Source organism: Vicugna pacos, unplaced genomic scaffold (assembly GCF_048564905.1).
Source record: "Vicugna pacos unplaced genomic scaffold, VicPac4 scaffold_19, whole genome shotgun sequence".
NCBI classification, from domain to species: Eukaryota; Metazoa; Chordata; class Mammalia; order Artiodactyla; family Camelidae; genus Vicugna; species Vicugna pacos.
The window spans coordinates 76824678-76842836 of record NW_027328740.1 but is presented as its reverse complement, the minus strand read 5'-3'; the positions used below and the strand labels follow the sequence as shown (position 1 = coordinate 76842836).

At 46.3% G+C, this 18159-nt stretch overlaps 1 long non-coding RNA gene across 1 annotated transcript; it reads left to right on the top strand.

Moving 5' to 3' along the window:
• The first annotated feature begins 3743 nt into the window (after window positions 1-3743).
• LOC140693584 (uncharacterized) lies at window positions 3744-5198 on the top strand. The gene is made up of 3 exons (XR_012069348.1): window positions 3744-3909; window positions 4316-4423; window positions 4936-5198. It is a non-coding gene; the product is annotated as an uncharacterized lncRNA (long non-coding RNA).
• Window positions 5199-18159: the final 12961 nt, after the last annotated feature.

Sequence of the window (18159 nt, the reverse complement as noted above, 5' to 3'; positions counted from 1 at the left end):
CCTCACCTCTCAGCCAGGTCATTTCCACTCTGATCGGGCCCCACACCTCTCAACCTGTACCCCCACACCATGGGATCCCCTTAAATCTGAGTGCACCCCTACCCTGAGCTCACTCACTCACCCTTCACCCTGTGGTTGGGGTGGGGAAATCCGTGCTCCAGTAATGATGACTACTGCCACCAGTGGGGGATCGAGCCTAGTGTGCAACTTCAGAGTTAATGTCTGAGGCTACAGGGTGAGGCAGGCTGGGATGAAGGTGGTTCCAATTCCTGCCTTGGCACCCTGATCCCCGCAGCCTGTGCCTGAACTGACCTGATGGGTCAGGTTGATCCCAGACTGCCAGCCACTGGCCTTGGGCTTTCGGTGGTTGATGGTCCTGATGGTGATCTGGACTCCTAGGGCGGAGGCACTGGGCACGCGGACCTTTGGGGTGGGGGAGTTCAGAGTATGCACTTAATCCCAGGGTTAGACATCAGATGGTGGGCTGTGTGCATGGGGCTTTGTGCATGGCATGGACTCAGCACAGGTGGGTGCAGGGAACTTGTTCATTCACACCAGGCCAGAGGGAAGAGGGAAGGGAGCTTTTAAAGTGTCAAAGTGAGGAAGCCAAAGCTTTAGAGCAAAGTAGGAAGGTGCACTGGCCAGGCCACCATGGATCTTGCCGCAACACTTGTCCCTTGCATCAGGGGAGACTGGCAGTTGACTGGCCAATGAGACATCCCCTGCTGTGGTATAGTTTACAGGCAATTGAAGGGATTTTGAAAGGTAATTTTAATCCAATAATTTTCAGTTTCTCTGTGGTAGATTAGGTCCAAAATCATGGTGAGTCTGGCAGGGATCCTGCCTGAAATCCAGCCTGGGACAGTGGAGGACCCACCCAGGAATCATCCACTTAGCTCTCACCAAAAGTCACTGTAATAGAGAAGAACAAATCTGACTCCATATTGGATCTGTTCCTTTTCCTTTAACCCTCTGCCGTGTTATCTAGGCTTAGACTTGCAAGCTCTGCACTTTTTGTAAAACAGTGTTGCCTTTAGCCTGAAATAAACAGGAGAGCCTATTCTCAAAAGTCTGAGCTTTAAGGATATTAACACTTTGCACTCCTATAAAGATAACAAGTTGCAGAATAGAAAAAGTTTGTTTTGTTGCATGTTTTGCAGGAACACCATGATCTGACCCACGTGGACAGCTGCAAAGGATTCCAAGAACAAAGAATTCCTACACCAACAAGTTTGAAACAACCAACCACAGCCCCTCCCCTTTTTAGTAGAAAAGGAGCCTGAAGTTGACATGGGGAAGATGGTTCTCCAAGATATTAGTCCGCCATTATCTTGGTTTACAGCTGTTTACGTAGACCAGGTCATAGTGCCTCTGTAAATCCCCTAACAAAACAAAAGTAGTTTTCTATTCTACAACCTGTTGTCTTTATATAAGTGCAAAAGTGTTAATATCCTTAAAAAATCAAAGCCTTGAAAGTAGGCTCTTCTGTATATTTAAGGCTAAAGGCAACATTGTTTTACAAAAGGTGCAGAGCTAGTAAAACTAAGCCTAGAAAAGAGGGCAAAGGGTTAAAGCCAAAAGGACAGATCTTCTATGGAGTCAGACTTTTTCTTCTCTATTATACTATATTCTATTTTTGTTTTAAGTATATAAGAATAAAGTTTAGCCTTTTCCCATTTTAAATTGTGCAATTTTAAGGAGCATTAATTGCATTCACAGTGCTGTGAGACCAGCACCACTTGTTTCAGACTATTTCCTTCCTCAAAGTAAAAGCTTGTATACAAAGAGCACCCCACGTCTTACCTCCCCCAGCCCATGACAAGCCCTAATCCCCTTTCTCTCTCTATGTCTTTACCTATCCTGGAGGTTCCCTATCAATGAAATCGTATAAAAGGTGGCTTTTTTTTGGTTTGTCTGCCCACATATCTTAAGTAGGGACGGGTGAATTATTTTTTTTTTGTTTTCACGTGAATTAGCATTTTTGTATTTTGAGAGGAAAGTCCAGATGGATTAAAGATGAGACGTACCAAATGAAGCCCTTTTAGTAACTCTGTGTATAATATCGGGGTAGGCACTGCTGTTCTAACTGTGAAACCAGAGCCAGAAGGGAGATGCTTAGCTCTTCTTGTGGCAAAATAAATCCAAACAAAAGCAGAAAACAAAGGCCAAGAAAGACAGCTGGAAAGACAAACCACAGCCTGGAAAAACCTTTCCTCATGACCCAAGATCGGAAAAAAGCTTCACATCCCTGTGGTCCAAAAAGCTCTTGAAGCCCAGTGTTCTGAAAAGAAACAAAACACACAGAGTCAGTTCCAACGAGAGGCAGTGCAGGTGGCCGGTTTGTACTGGAGATGCTTGACCTCTCAGGTGAGGACACAGGCAGACAGACAGACTGCAGAGACAGCATTGGCCACCATCACCCTGGCAGGTCTTTAGCCCGGTGACAACCAGCCCTGGTGACAACGTGAGCAGGCAGAGGCCCCAGGAGGTACCCTGGAAGGAAGAGCAAATGGACGCTCCTCTCCGGCAGAACAAGGTGTAGGATGCATCAAAGTGCCACAGGTGCATCCCTTCCCTAGCAGTGCTGAGCCTTAGAGAAGATCCCACCAAAGTGCTTGCACAATTTTCAAAGATAATGTTTCTTCAGTAACATGAATTCAAAATAATCAATATGTCGTCAAGGGATTTTCAGAAGTGACCTGCCCTGGACCCGTACAATACACACACATAAATACACACATATACACATAAATATATACACACATACATACAGGAAAAGAGACAGACAGACTGAAACACAGAGAAGCAGGGGGAGACAGAGAAACAGAGAGAGAGACAACTCAGAGAGGCACTGAGAGACAGAGACAGAGAGAAGGAACACTGGAGCTGGTAATGAGTGGAACTCACATACATTTTCACAAGTCAGTCTATGTGTCAGAACCTGGTCCCAAAGTCGATCCACCCTCCAGGGGAGGGTGTGGGGATCCCACAAGGGTGTGGGAACAGAAGGCAAAAAATAGGAAGCCATTGTGGGGCAGCCCACCACAGAGGCCGAGATGGGACACTGGGCCTGTATGTCAACATGACAGAATGACCTAGGAGGTTGTATGCCAGAGCGGACGATGTCAGAGTTGTATTTAATTTCAGTCTCACGACTGTGAGCGGGGATGCAAGCAGCAAGGAAAGTGACTTTCTCCAGACCCCAGGGCAGACCCCGGCCTGTGTGGGGTGTGCTTTGCACTCCGCCAGCCCTCTGTGGGTTCCTTCCTTTGCTGAGTCTGTGCACGATCTCCCTGTGATGCCAGCCCGTGGGGGTGACAGATGCAATAGGTGTTTCTAGGTCTAGAGACAGGATGGCTTCTCTAGGAAGCAGGGGCCAGAATGATCCTCACTGTGCTGATGGGGGATTGGGGAGACCCTGAGAGGCACGTGGTTTGTCCAGGATGATAACACTGCTGAGTAGGGGGAGCCAGGTCTGAACCCAGCTGTGTCTTCAGAGCTGCAGCACTGGTTGCATCCAGGACTCCCCAGGGCTATGGGGGGGCTGAGTTGGTGTCACTGTGTGTGGACATGGCATGGAGTGAGAAATGAGAGATTGGAAGCCCAGAAAGGCCCTTGAGGAGCTTTGTGTCAGGAGGAAGCTTGGAGAAGTGGACCCCAGGAAGTGACCTCACTTCCCTGGCAATAGAGCACAACAGAATTTGGAACCGAAGTCACCAGGCACCCGCTCTGTAGAGAAGTCCCTACTCAGCTCACCTGGTTGGAGACAGAGGCATGTTCTGCTGCATCCCATTATCCTGAGGCCACAGGCCCCGGAAAGCCCTCAGCGAGGGTCTCTACCAACGCTGCCGGCACTGGGTCAGGTCTCACCCAAGGCGCCTCTGGCCTTTTGGCCAGAGAGACCCAAAGGTAACACAGGGAGGCCCAGGGCAGGCCCCCCCAGGCTGGGCCACCACTCAGATCCCATCCAGGTAGCCACACGGCCCCATCCTGCCTGGTGGAGGTGGAGCAGTCATGTTGGGGATGGGTATCTGCCTCAAGAAAGAGCAGGACAGAGGCCTGGGGGCCCGGTCACGTAGACAGCCCAGGACAAAGCTGGCTGGCTGGGATGTGGAGAGCCGGGGAAGGGTCCTGCCGCCCGAGGTGGAGCCCATGCTCTCTGGGTATGCATTTTCCCTCCCGGATGTCTGAGCTGAACAAGGTTCCGGTCTGATCTAGCAGCAGAGGGTAGAGTCTACAGAATCAGGAGTGTTCCTGGCCGGGAAGGACTCTGAGACTTCCATGCTGGGTCAGCTGCTGGTCACTATCATTGCAGAGCCAGATACCACATGTTGAAAAGAAGCTGATGAATAAGAACACCAACGCCCCCTCCCCAAGTGAAGGACTGGTGTGTCACTCTTCTGAGGGCCAGCGCAGACTCCTGGTGGGTCTGGATATGGAGGGGTCCCCACCACCATGGCCCACAAATCAGTGGGGCAGGCCTCTGACCCAGACATCACCCAGGGCTCTCCCAGGGACCTACCCGGGGCTGACGGGTAGCTCAGCACACCCTGGCCTGACCTGGAGCACCGTGCCCACCTCGCTGCAAGTCAGGTGGAGGACCAGGAGCCCCCGAAGCAGAGACCAAAGGTCAAAAAAGCAGGGCTGGTGTATGTGTGTAGGTGAGGGTGGGGCGAAGGCTGGGCCACACAGGGAGGTGTCCCTAGAGGCTACTGTTGGGACCAGAAAAGAGAATGGCCTCAGAACACCTGTCTGGAAAAATTCAGTCACAGAATACATCCTGTGGGCACTTTCTGGGTGGGAGCTGTCTGGAAAGCTCTGGGAAGATTTCTGTCCTTGTAGAGGCACATGGAAAGGGAGGCAGGTGCGTAGATTTTTCCTCTCTCACAGCATGAGATCTTCCACAAGACTTAAAACTCTCTCCACTTCCAATAGTTACAGAGGAGGCAGGGGCAGGGGAAGATGTCAGAGACCAAAAATGGGACGAACTGGATCCAGCAGGAGACCTCGAGCTCCCTCCTGCCGCTCCTGCAGCTCCTCCTGAACCTGCGTCTGCAGCTGGACTGCTGGGCAACGGAGAAACAGTTCAGGCATCACCACCACCTGGGGTAGAGCCCCCTCTGCACCCACCCACACCTTCTTCTCCAAAATGTTCTCCAAAATTCCACCGTCAGTCCCCCCACAAACTTGACGTCCCTTCCGCTGGAGATGTTTTTGTTTCATTTTCTTTAGTTTCCTTTGCTTGTTTCACATCATTTATGACATCATTTATTTTTCTTTTTAGAGTTTCATGTAATAAAATGTAGACTTTTCCCCTTTTAAATTGTGCAATTCAGGAGCATTAGGGGCATTCACAATGTTGTGCGACCATCACTACCATCTAGTTTCACACTATTTCTTTCCTCAAAGTGAAACCTTGGATCCAGAGCATGCACTCCCCTCCCTCCTCACCCAGCCCCTGACAACCCCAAGTCCTCTTTCTCTTTGCGTGTCTTTACCTCTACTGGTTGTTCCCTGCCAATGAAATTTTAAAAAAGTATTTTTTCCTTCCTGCCCACATGTTTTCACCTGGGGCTGAGGATTTTTGTTTGTTTTCACTTGAAGCAGCATTTTTATTATTTTCAGGGGATATGCAGGGGGATTAAAGATGTGATGCACAAAATGAAGCCCTTTTGGTAACTCTGTGCATAATCTCAGGGTAGACACTGCTGTTCCCCCTGTGACACCACAGCCAGAAGACACAAGGGAGATGCTTAGCTCTTCCTGTGGCAAAAACAAAACCAAACGAATCAAAAAAATTAGTAAAAGCCCAGAAAAATTGCTTGAAAGGCAAACCACAACCTGGAAAATGCATTCCTCATAACCCAAGGTTGGAGAAATTTTTCCCATTCCTGTAGTCCAAAATCCTTTTGAAACTCAGTGTTCTAAACAGAAACAGAACAGACATGGGCAGTTCCAATGAGAGGCAATGCAGGTGGCCAGTGTGTGTTAGAGATGCTTGACCTCTCAGGTGAGAACAGAGGCAGACGGAAACACTGCAGAGACAGCATTGGTCACCATCACACTGGCGGTTCTTTAGTCAGGTGACAACCAGCCCTGGTGACAATGTAAGCAGGCAGAGGCTCCAGCAGATCCCCTGGAGGGAAGAGTGAAGGGACGCTCCTCTTCAGGAGAACAGGGTGCAGGACGCATCAAAGGGCGACAGATGCATCTCTTCCTCAGAAGATCTGATACTTACAGTTCATCCTGCTAAAATCCTTACACACCTATTCAAAGATGCCTTTTCAAGGGTGTTCATCACAGCACTGGTTGAAACAGTCGGAATTAAAGCAACAATAATATTGATGGAGAGGGGATGGGGTCCATTCGTTCTGGTTCATGTGGATGAATGAATGCTGTTCAGTTGGAAAAGTGGGTGCCTGGTCTCAACCCAATGTCAAGGGAGGCCTCAGGGTGGAAGTATGCAGACCCACTCTCTGCATCCAGGGTCCCATCTGCACGACCACATGTGTGTGAAATCAATATAGATGGAAATTGATCTGATTGTGAGTGTGTGAGAGACAGAGATGGAGAGAGACATACTGAGAGACACAGAGACTGAGACATAAGCACCAAATCATTCATGACAGACACCGCTGTGGGTGGGAATTACAAATCACTTCTTTTTTAGGCAATATTTCAATTTTTTGTACTGTGTCTGTATTACTCTACTAATTCTAAAAGGATTAAAATCCTATGCTAATGTGACCCATTCATTACTCATCTATGGAGTAATTAAAGTACATTAATCCTATTTTTAAAAGAATTTAAAGCCTTCTCAGGACTCAGTTCCATTTCAGCTCAGTGGAAGCAGAGGTTCTCCAGGAGGTCGTGTCTCTTCTGAATCAGCATCCAATACAGGTGAGCAAGAAGTACCCGACTTGGACACTGAAGACTACAATAGATGAGAGAGTCTGTTGAGAGAAATTAAGACCTAAATTCAAAGAGAATAATCCCATATTCATGGAGCAGAAGGCTTCATTCTACTAAGATGACAAAGGTCCATGAATAGATCTAAGGATTCAAAGAATGCCTACCCAAATCCCAGGTGGTATTTTGCAGGAATTGACAATCAATCTAAATTCACGTGGAAAATCCAGGGGGTCAGAATACATGAGTGAATCTTGAAAAAGAAGAACAAAGTTCGAGGAATGGAAAGTCAGATGGAACCCACGGTTAATACAAAACCTCTTTAAGCTGAAAATAACTGAGATTCAAAAGATGCAGAAGAAAACCTGTCATGGAAGCCAATTCTCTCCTTTCCCTTTTCCCTATTAAGTTAGGTTGATAAAAAAGCCTTTAACTTTCACCATTTAACATGGTAGGTACTTTTCTGGTTGGCTCCTGCGTGTGTATAAATAAAACGTTTCTCTCGTTCATCTCCTCTTTACTTCTGTGGGCTCTTTGGGAAGGACTCTGGATTATGGGGACCTGCTCTTTTCTCACCTTCTTTAGTGACATCTTTTGCCCATGGTGAAGTTCTTAAAAAAAAGAAAAGTCTCATTGGTTTTGGGTCAGATTTGGAAAATGTATACCTTTGGAGACCCCCTGGAGGAACAATGGGGTTCAATACTGCCTGGAGAATTCACTTGTCAAAATGCCTAACAAGACGCTATTTGCAAGGTTTTTTTTTTTTTTAAAGATTCTTACCCTAAAACAAATCCCCTATCTAAACCTCTTGGATGATCAAATATGAAGAAAAAAGGAGAATCATGTCTGGCCTAAGAACACTTGCTTAACAAAACAGAAGGACAGAATCAGTTTCAGAGCAAAAATTAAAATGCATTTATATCATCAACCCTCCCACCCTTTTGTACACTGTCCTCATGTAATCTGCCAGATGGCCCCCTGGAGAAGGCCCTTTGCCCGGAACTCGTGCTCATTTTCAGAGCTCAGCCAAGCGGGAGGTTGGTCCCCAGGGCCTGAGAGGGGCTATGTGTGAAATCTTCTCTGCTGAGACCCAGTGGGCTGAAGGGAACTGTGTTCTCTGAGGGAGAGAGAGCACACCGAGCCTCTGTGGAGGCATCTCTGAGATCCTCCCAAAGGCACACATCTCTAACTCTGGACACGGGAATTTTTGATTGGCATCTTAGTTGGAAATCTCCTCCTGGATAGAAAGAAGCAGATTCAAGATGTTGCAATTGGATGGGCAGGTCGGCCTCTCGAATTAGTCGATGAGGAGGACACGCAATTCTCTGCAGAAGTAGGAACACCCATCCCTGCTCGGCTGACGTCATGTACAGAGAAACAGACGCGACTCTAGGGGGAATTCAAAACCCACCAACCTTTCTTACCGACGTCAACATCCCCACTTTATTCTCCTGTCAGGTCTCTGCACAAAAACTGTGGCTCATCCCCAAATATCACATACCCATCACACTGTACCACTCTGTGTCTGTGTCCAACTCGAGCATTAAGGCCTGTGACCGTTACTGTTAATTCGTGTCTCCCTTTCTGCCCGTCTCCCGCCATCATCCCAGTCCAACCTCGGTGTCTCTCTCCAGGTCAGCAGTACTCTTCCCACTGGCTTCCCATCAGCTTACCTTGCCCTGCTTCCATTGCTTATTCCCCATACGTTACCCACAACGGTCTTATTAAAGTATGAATCAGATCAAGTTGTTCCGCATTGCAAAATACTTTTGTGATTTTCCATTGTATTCAGAAGGATATCCAGAGTCCCTACCAAGGCCCTATGTGATCTGGGCCCTCACCGATCTCTGCAGCCTCAGCTCTCACCGTTCTGCTCCAGCCCATCTTCACCGCCCCGATGGTCCCCACCAGGACAGCTGCGTTTCTAACTCCAAGTCTAGTACTTACACTTCTTCCGGCCTGGGAGGCTTTTCTTGTCTGTTACATACGTGGCTTATTCTTTTGCTTTATTCAGGACTTTGTTCAAATTATTTACCCTCAGAGAGGACTTATCTGACCAGATTATTTAGAATAGCATGCACATATTTCCTATTCAAACATTTTCCCTCCTAAAATGATTTATGTTTCTTTGTGGCAATTATTAGTACCTGGTAGTACATCATATATTTATTTGCTTACTGGTTTACTGTCTGTCTTTCTTACTAGACCTATATTCATGGAACCACAAATAACTGTTTTAACCAGTAACTTTCAAACCACCTTTAAATGAATTCTTTTATAAGATGAGAATTTCAGAGGCTTCCACAGGTTGCTTAGGGGAAAAAAGAAAAAGGATTCAGGTTGAAATAATTTATTAAGGACCTGAGAGTTGGTTATTTATTTTATACATAGTAGTGTGTACCTGTTAATCCCAAACTCCTAATCTAGCAAAAGACCTAGCTGACTACTATTTTTAAAGGAATTTTTTTTCTTTTTAAACTGGGGTTGTTTGAGATCTCTTTTCTTCTTCATTATTTTTCTTTTTTTAAAGATTTTTTCTTATTATTTTTTTACATTGAGGTTCCGCAAATTGAATCCAGCATGTACTCTACCCCTTGAACTATACCATCCCCTCCAAAGACAATTATGTTTATACTTTGACAATACCATATTGAATTAAGATTTTTGTTCCATTTTCCCTTCATAGAGTTTATAACTGAGGGAGAGAGTCAGAGGAAGCCCTGGGCCAACCCTTCCTTCTCAGCGGGTCACTACACAGCAGAGGAGCTTGGCTGTCTCCAGGCCCAGCTCACCTTTCTGCTCTGAGGGCCGACTCAGGCCACTTCTCTTAAAAGCGGCGTGTTAGAAGCAGCAGAAAGCCAACTAGCGAGCAACAATGACAAAACTGACCCACCTGCAGTTGGACATCATCTGCTCTGAAACGAACCTCTTAAATTTCTTCTTATTAGTGGATGGTTTTCAAAAATATTCCCAAGGAGATGAATCTCACTCCATTTTTCTGGATTTCTTAGGCCTTCTATGACTTTAACTGCAGGCTTCATTTTCTGCACAACATCTGCAGGGAAGCCAGGCAGAAAACGTGAACAGACCCTGCAGGCCGCGGCTGAGGCCTCCCGTCAAACATCCTTGTTGTGCAGAGCCTACGTTCATGGGACCAGTTTCATTACTGCTGTAATTAGTTCTTGTCCAAGTGTCCCACCGGAAATGTTTCTAGATAGAACGTGGCCTGACGCAGATGAGCAGTGGGGATGTGGGGTGCAGATGACACACAGACTGGAAGGAGAAAAGGGAAATGTTTCTTCAGGCTTCAGTTTGGAAGATTTCTGATTTTTGTATGGACATTAAACTTGGTCAGGCTGAAGCACCATTTGCTCTAAGACGGGGTGATGTACACGTATCCCTACAACTTCAAAAAATATGTTGAAGCTGGGCGTAACAGCCTAGGGGACAGACAGCTTTGAGTGACACCTCCGTTCCAGGATGCCTATGATCTCGGGCTCACAAAGAGGAAAAGAATACACATATTTTGCCTCTGTAGTTCTATGTGAAATTATTTTGACCCTTGCCGGATGGTGTAAGATCAGAGAGCATGTAGTCTTTCGTACATCGCAAAGACGACAAGTCTTCTTGATGAGTCAGCACACTGTTTCCGATGGCCCGGGGTCTATGCCAGACATTAGCTGTCTAGACAAATACCACACAGCCCCCCATCCCTCAAGGAGATCACAGTGTGTCGTGGAAGATACAAATTTAAATAGATTTTCAAAACAATGTGGTAAGAGTCACTTTGCATCATATATACTATATGTTCAGAGGGGCTCTTGCACTGCCTGGGGCTGTGTTCTAGAAGATAGGGAAGGTGTCAGAGAGGAAATGCTTTCTGCACTGACATCTGACGGATTCCAGCAAATCTGTAGACCAGGAGAGTGCATGGTGGGGACGGGATTCTCAGCAGCTTGCGTGTCTCGTGCAGACCCCTGGTCATGTCTAAGAGCACTTTGCACTTAGGGAAGGAACGTCAGTGAGTCTAGAGGCTGTGAGGAACTAACGGAAGCTGAGGCTGAAAAAAAGCAGCAATGAGGTGATGAGAAGGTGTGACGTTAAATCAGAGAGCGTGGACTTCCTCACACACGCAGCGTGGAATTCTTTGCGGTTTTAAGGAGGAGAGTGACACAGATTAGTCATTAAAAGTGAGCAAAGTGGATTGTTCACTCTAAAGTACAGCACTGGGGAGACTAGAAAGGGGTGGGAATTAATGCAGTGGGGAGCGAGGAGCAGGGACTTAGTTGGGGGACATTAAGGAATAGAATTGTAGTACTGATGGGGGTGAGGGAGTGGAAAAGTAAAGGAAAACTCCCAGATGTTTGGCACAGAAAAGAGATGGGACAGTGATGCCATTGTTTGAAAAAGTAAAACTAGTTCTGGGCGAGTGTAAATCCAGACAAACAGAGCTTGAGATTTTTATGTGCTAACCAAATGTGAATGTCTACTTGTCAATTAGAAATATATTTCTGGGACTGAACTGAGATGTCCATGCTGGAAAAGATTTGACAGTTAATCATTGGACAGAGGGCAGTTGAAGCCATGGGAATAAATGCCACCCACTGACAGTTTACCAAAGAAAAGGGAAGGAGGGCACTTCTGGTTCAGAAAATATGGCAGACCAGAATCTTGAAGACCCACTCACTTAAGACACATAAAAACGTAGGACAAAATGCTGCCAGTGTTTTCCTGTTTTTTTTTTAAGGGCACGTTTATTGTGGTATGATACCTGTACAATAAAATACACATATTTCACATGTACTACTTGGTGAATTTGATAAATGTCTACACCCAGAAAACCATAACCACGATCAAGATAGCTAACATTTCCATCACTCCCCAAGAGGGGCACTTTTCGAATCCCCATATTTATCCCTTCCCATCTCCTTCTCTCCCTGTGAACCGTAAGTTTGTTTCTCTATGTCTGTGGGTCTGTTTATCTTCTGTATTTAAGTTCATATGTTTCTTTTTTTGATTCCACATATAAGTGATATCATATGGCATTTTTCTCTTTTCCTGGTTTACTTCACTTAGAATGACTATCTCTACGTCCATCCATGTTGCTGCAAATGACATTATTTGTTTTTTCATGGCTGAGTAGTATTCCATTGTATAAATATACTACTACTTCTTTATCCAGTCACCTGTCAATGGACATTTGGGTTGTTGCCATGTCCTGGCTATTATAAATACTGCTGCTGTGAGCATTGAGGTGCATGTGACTTTTTGAATTAGAGTTTTCTTCTGACATATGCCCGGGAATGGGAAGGCTGGATCATGAGTTAAGCCCATTTTCAGTTTTTAAAGGAACCTCCACACTGACTTCTCTAGTGACAATGCAGCCCATCTTGTGAAAGCAGAGCCATGCTCAGAAAGTAATGGGTATTTCTAAGGGCCAGACATGAAGTGCAGTGAGTGTGGCCTGTTCAAGAATCAGAGGGCAGTCTGCCAGGGCTGGAGGAGAGTGACAAGGGAAGTGTGGTACAGGTAGGAGTCAGACCATGTGGGGACATGGCAGGCTGGGATAAGGAGCCTGGACTTCCAGTAATCCCTTGGTAACCATGGGGCACTGGTTCCAGGACTCACCCTGAAGTCAACATCCATGGATGCTGACGCCTCTTGTATAAAATGACATAGGACTTGCATGGGACTCATGTACATCCCCCCATCTACTTTTATATATATATACAAACTTTTTTTATTGAGTTATAGTCATTTTGCAAAGTTGTATCAAATTCCAGCATACAGCACAAGTTTTCAGTTATACATGAGTATACACATATATTTGTTGTCACTTTCTCTTTCACTGTGTCCTCCTGTGTACTTTAAGTTATCTCTAGATTACTCATGGTATCTAATACAACATGAATGTTATGTAAGTAGTTGCCAGTGTATGGCAAATTCAAGTGTTGCTTTTTGAAACTTTCTGTTTTTTCAACAATATTTTCAATCCACCGTTAGTTGAATCTGCTGGATAGGGAGGCCCTAGATATGGAGAATCCCCAAGCTCCTCCTTCCCACATTCTATATTTTCACTGCAAGCACTGAAGGGGTCCAAACATAGAAGAGACCCATCTACCTGCTGGAAACCCTGAGGAATTCCGTCAGCGTATGTAGAGCAGGAGAGAAGGTTTAGGGCCAACTAGTGGGAAAGGAGGGCCTGCCTGGAGAGGATGGAGGAAGGACAGTAGTGGAAGCCATCACGTACTCTTACTGGAACTAGCTGACAGCAGTGAGGGACGCCAAGGAACTGGGTACACGTCACGTGTGGGGCGATCCTGGCCACCAGGTGCAGGGTTCACATAACTGGGACCCAGTTTGCAAGATCAAAATAACAAGGAGGCAAAGGGGCTGCCTCAGTCCCAGGATCCTGACAACGGCCACAGCGACGTGACCCCAGCTAATGCGGTTCCCCTAGTAAGCCAGAAAAACGAAACTCTGAGCCAAGATATTGCAGATTCCACTGCAGCCACATGGATAACTAGATCTCTAACCTGACAAAATGTAACCACCAGAAACAGGAATCTTTCCTTTTCTCTTCCTTTGGAACTTTGGACAGGGAGTCACAAATCTTTGACGGGAACCACCTATAAACCAATAGAGAGCTCACTTTTTCAGGAATAAGCATGGAGAAAAAGAGTGGGGTGATGGTTTAAAGCAGAAGTCAAAGTTGAAGCCCATCTGAGAAATGGTAAAAACATGTTTCTCAATGAATTCGAGTTATGGCAAAAAGAAGGAGGAAGGTTAAGGAAATCTCTATTAATATCCATTCACCATAAAAGACTAGCCAGCCATAAAAAGACAACACCTTAAATTAATAATTTTTTTTTTTGGTGATGAAAAACAATGCCTTAATTTAAAACAAGGCTTGGGCCATCAACAACACTCTGAGAATTGTTGACCAGGAGAACATAAATCTGCATATAGATATGTAAGTGTTCCAAGTCCACCACTCAAAAACAATTAGTCAATCATGTGTCCAGTTGATTGGGAAATCCCAATAAGTAAATAACTCAAAAGTGGGAAAGACATGGGATTAAATAGTGGTAGTGAGCAATGAAATCCAAGATGTATATACCTATATTTTCTTTGTTAATGTAACAAACTTAAAGCAACTGTCTAAAAAGTAGTAACTGGAGCACACAAACACACACACACACAATTTAGAACAACAGAGAGGTAAAATATGCTAAATATATCATTATTGAGGAACAGGATCTAATAGATTATTTCATTTTTGAGACTCTTATAGGAATACTGGTCCAATTGCATAAAAATTTATGAACTTAGAGATGATTTATAAAGATTTAGAGAGAATTTTCTTTAAGAGACAATATAGCTTCTAAATCACTGAAGAGAAAATTAACAATAAAAAAATTAATTAATCTAGGTAATATGGAGTAACACTGACCATATTTACCACCCTAAAATAAACCACAAAATGGATAAAATATATGAAGCAATGATTTTTAAGACACGTGGAAACGATCATCCACTAGGACCTTGCCTTGCCACCTCGATACCAAGGCTCCTAGGCCTCCTACTGCCATCACAAAGGATGTCCACAAGGAGGCGACATTTCCTTCCTCTGCTCCTACTGCAGAGCCAGTCCTGAGCAGTCCTTTTCCAGGTGTTGGCAGGCAGCTCCCAGAAGTGCTCTCGTGGGCCTTGGTCCCTTTTGGCCACCAGCAAAGGGATCAAGGATGAGCAGTGAGCCTCCTTCCTCATCCAAGACCTAGGAAACTATCTGACTTCTGAGCAGCCCTTCACTCTTGTCTGCTGTCTGGTACTCTCCACCCGGCTTCCCGAGTCCCCGGCACGGGCAGCCTGCACTCTGGCCACAGCCCATCAGAATCTGTTCCCCCGCCAAGAGGCCACGCATGATCATGAGCAGGGCTCCAGGCCTCTGGAGCAGTGCGGCTTGGACTGGGTCCTGGCCCTGGGCGCACGAGCTCCATGCCCTTGGTTGAGTCAGTCAACATCTCTAAGCTACAGTTTCCTCATCAGTAAAATGAGGACATAATCAATATGGAAAAAAAATAGAATCTGAGGGGGACTAAATTTCTGGTGATTGAAGATAATTTTAATTTTGATTTATACAGCAAAGGACATCATACAATTTTTACTACATCGTATTTCTAAAGGACAGCTTCTACTATTAAAAGTAATGCATGCACGTACACACAAACACACGTGCAGACACACTGGCTCTAGTCCACATACATCCCCACGGGCACACACACATGGAGTCATGTACCACCCACACACCCATAACATACGCACAACCACACACATCCTCAGGCGCACACACACACATAACATACAGAACCACATACATCCCCAGGTGCACGTGAGCACACACAAACACACAGTCATGTACAACACACGTCCCCAGATGCGCGCGTGCACACACACACGTCTTACACACTTTGGCGTTATTCTAAATCAATTTACAATTGAGGGTCACAGTGTCCATTGTTTTATCCACTCAGAAGGTCCTGACTTTGGAGCTTGAAGCAGGAGCTCTCCTCTCTGGAGATGGTCTTTACCAATTACAGTCTCAGTAGAGCCAACATAACTGCTCTGGACCTTTGGAAGTGCAGGCCAGAGCATACCTGGGAGCTCACATCCTGTACATGTAAACATGTTAAGTGCAGTAGGTTCTAAAGTCCTGCCTTTACAAATATACGTTCATTATAAGGGGGAAGACCAGGTTCAAATTTAGAATTCCAAGACACAGGGGAGTCCGGCAAAGAAAGTGAGCGTGTGGGGAGAGCTGATTCCCAGTCTCTGACCACTAGCCTGATCCTTTTCTTCCCAATGCTGGGTCCATCCCTTGCCACAAGTGGCCTTGGATGTTCACAGGGGGACACTCAAAACTCACATTCGGGATCTGCTCATACCCTCCATACATACAGCTGCCCTTTGGCCTCTCTGTGAGTCCTGGGAATCTGAGCTTCCGGGAGAGCCGGTGCAGGCACTAGGAATGTGTCAGGGGCTGCTGAGACAGGGCATCTGGGGTCCTGGGCTTCTAGAGCATGGGATGGAGCCAATGACCCTGCCCCCTTGGCCCTGCTGATTCCACCCCATGGAGGGCGTGGCCAGAGGAAGTGTCAGGGCCAGAAGGACCCTCTGCAGTGCAGGACCCAGGGCAGCGGGCCCCCTTGCCGGGGTCTAAGAGCAGCAGGCCTATGGAAAGGTCTGAAGAGGCTGTAAGGTATCTTCATTCCCATTAATTAAACAAAAATAAAAGCATACCACAGGCGTGAGTGGAAAGGGATTTGTTAGAACAAGGGAAGGCACTTGCCAAGGTCTGGCCATAGAGGGCTGGTGGGTTTGTCAGGTTGATGAGGAACCAAGAGGCTGTTAGTCCCTTCTGGGTCTAAACACCTCTTGAATTCCTCCGGGTGACACTGAAATGCAGTGAGACACGGAACTCTCTTAAGTTGTTAAAATCTTCATGGTGAACCATTCAACTCTCTCCTCATTCTTGGCTGCGAAAGCACGATAAACACAGGCCAGAAACTCATCAGCCTGTTGGTTGGTTCACTATCCGTCTGGCGCCTCCTCTTGTAGGAGCCTTTATCACATCACCCAGGGCTGACCCGGCTCAGGATTATAGCTGATTTTCCGCAGGTGGCATCACTTGCTAGTGACATGAAGCAGGCACATTAGCCACCTCCCAAACACTGAGGCTCCTCCTGGGAGGAGACTTCAGACCCCCAATCCAGCCTCTGCACCACGATGTTCCTTAGTGTCACTACCGGTTTGCTGCCTTGGCCTCTAGCTTTGACCAGATCCTCGCCAGATTGTCGATAAATATCACCCATATACCACATCTAAGCTTGTGGTCCAGATGTGACCATGGTTCTTATTTTCTTCCCATCGATGGATTGTTTGATCTTTGAGTAATCATGTCGACAGCAAGGCCAGTACAGCCCTCTTGAGGCCTCCCCGATCCGCCTCTGTGTATAACTGTCCTAGCACCCCAGGGGATCGGGTCTGAAGCCTGGCACTCAGACACGAGGATGTCAGCTGGAGAGACAGGAATTCACTCCTGCTGTGGCTTCTGCTGTGGCTCAATGTGGCCATAAAAACGGATCCCACAGGCCCTGACGTCACTTGACTCACTGCAGGGATGCTCCCACACTGCCGCGTTCCCCCAGAGACTGAGGGCTTTCTGCTTGTTCCGGAAGGCCCCACCCCCGAGGGGACACTGGGTCCAGTGGAGCGTCCAGCCTGCTTCCCCGCCAGCCCTTAGGGCCTTTGTGGGGCCTGGAACATCAACTAACCTCCCCTTAGGGACCCCTTTGTCCTTTGCAGCCAACAGACCTAGGTCATAAGCACTTTAACTCACCTGAGGGTGTTTTCCTCACTTCAGGGGCAGTGAGGACTGGGCTTCTTCACACTCCAAGTGCCCCCGGTCTGGATGCAGACAGTCTGGCTCTCCCCCCAGTCCTGCAGGTTCCGGCCACACCTCCTGCTGGTCACGGAGTCTGTGCTGTATTCTCTTCCAGGACAACAGGTGCACTCTGCCCCCCGCCCCGTCCCCACCAGCAGTGGCAGAGGTGGAGGACAGGCGGGTGAGCTTGGGCCTGAGACACTGCCCTGAAATCAGTGCCCCAGAGGCCGCTGGTGACTAGAGGGACCACGGGGAAGAAGGCAGCATGGGATGGGAGGGGGAGGAAGGTTCAGGATAACGAGATGAAAAGGGGAACAGATAGCACCGTGAGGACCTCGACCATGAAAGGGAAGAAGATAGACAGTGACAGCTGGAGCGGTGTTGGCGTTAAAAGCTGCGGGCATTTTCATTTAATTTTATTAATTACCATTACATATAGTGACATATTTTTATTTGATTAAAGATTAGGTGCCATGTCATATAACAGGATATAGTATATTATTTATTAAATAATACATAATAGTAGATATACTAGCATGTTATGTTCTGTTTATTTATTATCAGATAGTATATAATACATATGTAGTTATTTATATACATAATATATAATTCATGCATCTATATAATATATAACACATAACAATGTAGGATTATGAATATTATATTTTATAACAAGATTACATAACAATAATGATGTAATATTATCCATTGTATATCTTGGCTCATGACACATTCTCACCTTAGGTGCCTGTCAGAAGTATTTATGTATTAAAATTAATATTATAAGAAACAGTTGTGAACCTGTC